Here is a 4,685-nt window from a genome sequence, read left to right as displayed (position 1 = left end):
TAACATGCAAACCATGCTTGGGGGTAAAGTGGTTAAATGTTTTCCATCATTTGCCAATCACTAACATCTCCATTCTGTGATTTCCATCATTCCATGACTTTTCCTTCTTGGTTTTGCAATTTCAAAGTTGAGGACAGTAAATATAACCATTCAACCAGTCAAACCATGACCCCATATGTCTTGACTACTGACATGGTAATTATTGGTTACATCCCATAGGTTTACATTGTCGTGGATTATAAATAATTTCTGGCTGACTTTTCACCTAATATTATGATAAGCCTTAAGGATATGGTTAGACTGAGGGGCACCACTGATTCACAGAATGAGAGGTCTCTATAGAGAGCTCCGTCCTTTTTGATTAGGGAATGCTTTATAGTTTCATAGTTTTTAAGGTTGAAGGTAGACGGAAGTCCATTGAGTTCAATCTTTAATCTAACAGAAGAAGGCAGAAACCGTAAGGCGCAGATGCTAATAACCCCCCCATATTAGTAGAAAAATTCCTTCCTGGCTTCACATATGGCAATCTGACTAGTTACCTGGATTAACATCCAATCAAGGAATTTAGTACCCATAAGGCTGGTTTCACATTTGCGTTAAAACAACGCTGCGCCCTGCGTCGTTAAGCCCCGCCCCGAGCCAGCTCCCTGCCCGCCCCATCCGGGATCACCGCCTACTTTCGCATTTGCACGCATGCGATCGGCGCACCCTATCTTTAGCATAGGGTGCGCAGATCATGCGCTGCCAGTGTGAAAGTAGCGTGCTGCGCACCTTTGACGGTGCGCCGTACGCGCCGAAATGCAACATGCTGCATTTCGGCGCGCACGGCGCACCGTCAAAAGTGCGCAGCACGCTACTTTCACACTGGCAGCGCATGATCTGCGCACCCTATGCTAAAGATAGGGTGCGCCGATCGCATGTGTGCAAATGCGAAAGTAGGCGGTGATCCCGGATGGGGCGGGCAGGGAGCCGGCTCGGGGCGGGGCTTAACGACGCAGGGCGCAGCGTTGTTTTAACGCATATGTGAAACCAGCCTAACCTGTAATTGTATATTTTTGAAGAAATGCATCCAGGCCCTCCTTGAAGTTTTGTATTGAATCAACCATTACAACATCATGTGGCAGAGTCATCCATAATATCACTACTCTTACAGTAAAGAATCCATAATATCACTGCTCTTGCAGTAAAAATCCATAAGCTCACTGCTCTTACAGTAAAATATCCACAATCTCACTGCTCTTACAGTAAACAATCCATAGTCTCACTGCTCTTACAGTAAAGAATCCATGGTCTCATTGCTCTTACAGTAAAGAATCCATGGACACACACTGCTCTTACAGTAAAGAATCCATAGTCTCACTGCTCTTACAGTAAAGAATCCATAATCTGACTACTCTTAAAGTAAAGAATCCACAGTCTCACTGCTCTTACAGTAAAGAATCCATAATCTCGCTACTCTTACAGTAAAGAATCCATGGTCTCGCTGCTCTTACTTTAAAGAATCAATAATCTCACTACTAGCACAATAAAGAATCACCATCTGTGATTTTGATTAAACATTTTCTTCTTCTAGACATAGAGGATGCTCTCTTGTCATCATTGCAGGCCAATCACAGAATTTAGTACCCATAACCTGTAATAGTATATTTTTCAAGTAAGGCATCCAGGCCCTCTTTGAAGTTTTGTATTGAATCAACCATTATAACATCATGTGTCAGAGACCTCTATAATCTAACTGCTCTTACAGTAAAGAATTCATTGTCTCACTGCTCTTACAGTAAAGAATCCATAATCTGACTACTCTTAAAGTAAAGAATCCACAGTCTCACTGCTCTTACAGTAAAGAATCCATGGAATCACTGCTCTTACAGTAAAGAATCCATAGTCTCCCTGCTCTTACAGTAAAGAATCCATAATCTCGTTACTCTTACAGTAAAGAATCCATGGTCTCACTGCTCTTACTTTAAAGAATCAATAATCTCACTACTAGCACAATAAAGAATCACCATCTGTGATTTTGATTAAACATTTTTTTCTTCTAGACGTAGAGGATGCTCCCTTGTCATCATTGCAGGCCAATCACAGAATTTAGTACCCATAACCTGTAATAGTATATTTTTCAAGTAAGGCATCCAGGCCCTCTTTGAAGTTTTGTATTGAATCAACTATTATAACATCATGTGTCAGAGACCTCTATAATCTAACTGCTCTTACAGTGAAGAATCCATAGTCTCACTGCTAGAACAGTAAAGAATCACCATCTGTGATTTTGATTAAACCTTCTTTCCTCTATATGTAGTGTTCCCTAAATCATCGTTGCAGACCAAGGTGTAAAAAAGATAATTAGAAAAATCTCTGCATTGTCCCCTCATATATTTGTGCATTGTGCAGTAATAAGATTGCCTAAGCCTTTGTTTTTTTGACCTACCTACAAAGATATATTTTTAAGGCAAATGTGAAACTGTGTATATTACGAATTAACCTGATTGTCTGGGTAGCGCATTTTAGAGACGTGGTGCAGCACAAAAAAAATTCTTGGAAACTGGGGGCAGATAAAATTCAACATGCCCAATCCTTGTTTCCCCTGATTTAATCTGATAAGGTGAAAGGTGAAAGTCGAAAAACCCAATACACATAGTTAGCAGCTGCCGCCGAAATTGCTTTAGCCAACATTGTTTCGTATGTGTATAAGAATATGTATTCATGCACCTGAGGAATTTCAAAGAAATGTGCCGTGTCAGAATAATTATCCAATCATTTTATGATTCTAGTTCAACCTGAATTGGATAATTGTTTCCTTTGATGATGTTCTGTCATCTATTATTACACACAGGGAGGAATAAAATCCGGCAATGTGCGCTCCTTGCTTGTCCTCATTTTAATTGCATATCAGTCTGGGGAGCTTACATTGATTTATCTGCAAAATATCCCTGCACAGAGTGCTGAGGATACGATTATGTATTATACGGCTCAGGACCGGGGAGATGGGACATTAATGAATGTTCTTCATTATCAGACGGTAATATATAAATATGAATAAACCTGGGGCTGTCTAAAGTGATGGGGACCCTGCAGCAATAGAGCCACAGTGAAGCCCCTCATTGATCACTAAAATGAAGGGGCTAAAAACTTTTTATCATACTTTCTTCAGTCTTGGAGGAGACTTCTGCCCCTTAATTTAAGCTATCAGTTGGAGGTCCAGGCACTCTGACCCCAGTGATCCTTCTAACCTGTGTCTATGACATGTTACATTTTTTTCTACTAATGTCCAGATATTTATCAACAGGAAAATTACCCTTTTAAAAATTATTAAATATTTATTAGATAGACTAATTAAAAACATCCAAATCACATGACAAAATTATGCATATAAAAGGTAAATAAGAGGCCCGTTACGTACTTGTCCCAGATCTGGGCTTTGCTTCCCTCACCTCGATCCACTAAACTCTGTTGTGCTCCAGATGGCTCAGCGTGATCCCATGAGATCATTTGCCTGGGCCTATTTAAGGCTCACGAAAACATACACCTATGTCTTGGTACGAAGACTTTAGTTTGTCTGTGCAAAGTTCCCTATCAGTGGTCTCCAGGACGTCTCCTGTCTGCCTGCAGCTTCCAGTACCTCTGCTATTTGCCTGTGGCATCCAGTATCTCTGCTGCCTCACCTGCCTTATACATCGACACCGGTAGCAAGTGTGCTCACCTGGACATTGGGCTTGGAGGATCCACTTCACCAGGTGGATCTAACAGCTCCCCTCAAAAACAATAGGGTAGGAAGGGGAGAAGGCATCTTCAGTATCCTGATAAGACCCTAACATACAATAGCCCCTAACTGAACTGTGGAGGTTGGCATCCTAAAATTGTATAATGGAGATGTTGGCCTGCAGATTGTTTTAAGCCCGAATCACCGTATAAAGGCTAAAGAGTGAAACCTGGTGCTATGCACCGTTTCCGGGCTGGGATATCCTCCCTTCCTGTATGGCCACCATCTTTTGCTGTGCACCACATCAGGTTTTGTAAGTTACCCTCAGTGACATCATCTCCATAGGTCTCTTAAGGTCCTGTTAGACACACACCTGAGTCTTAGTATTAAGACTCGTGTTCAGCTGTTATTTGGAGTGATTCACCATCTGTTCACACTGTGCATTCATCTTTGCAAAACTCCTCGGTTCCTGCATGCCTTCAATCCTGCCGGTAAACCACGAGCTTAGCACGTCACAAAAAGCGTTATTGGACTATGTTCATATTGTGCATTCATGCTTGCAAAACTCCTGTTGTTCCTCTGCCTCTATGTGTGTGTTGCCATTTCCCTCTTTGTCTGCCCTCCTGGGTCTGTGGTTCCAGTGCGTCTAAAGGCCCTTTTACATTTAGCGATGCACCAGCGATCCCGACCACGATATTACCCAGTCAGGATCGCTAGTGCATCACTAAATGATCGCTAGTGAGCTGCCACACAGGCAGATCTCACAGTGATGCAGCAGCGATACAGCGGTCGATACTTACCTTTCAGACGCGGCGATTCTGACGTCCTCCCGTCCGCCTCCACACGTCGCTCGTCGGCGCCAGCAGGAAGCCCAGCAGGAAGCGCCCGACTAGAAATGGATCTGTGCGATCTCACGCGATCAACGACAGACAGCGGGGGAGCCGGTCGGAGGTACGTATCACACATAGCGATATCGCTAGCGAAA

The sequence above is a fragment of the Dendrobates tinctorius genome, unplaced genomic scaffold, assembly GCF_039654945.1.
Source record: "Dendrobates tinctorius isolate UK_male_01 unplaced genomic scaffold, ASM3965494v1 ptg000028l, whole genome shotgun sequence".
NCBI classification, from domain to species: domain Eukaryota; kingdom Metazoa; phylum Chordata; class Amphibia; order Anura; family Dendrobatidae; genus Dendrobates; species Dendrobates tinctorius.
This window is presented reverse-complemented; position numbering follows the sequence as displayed.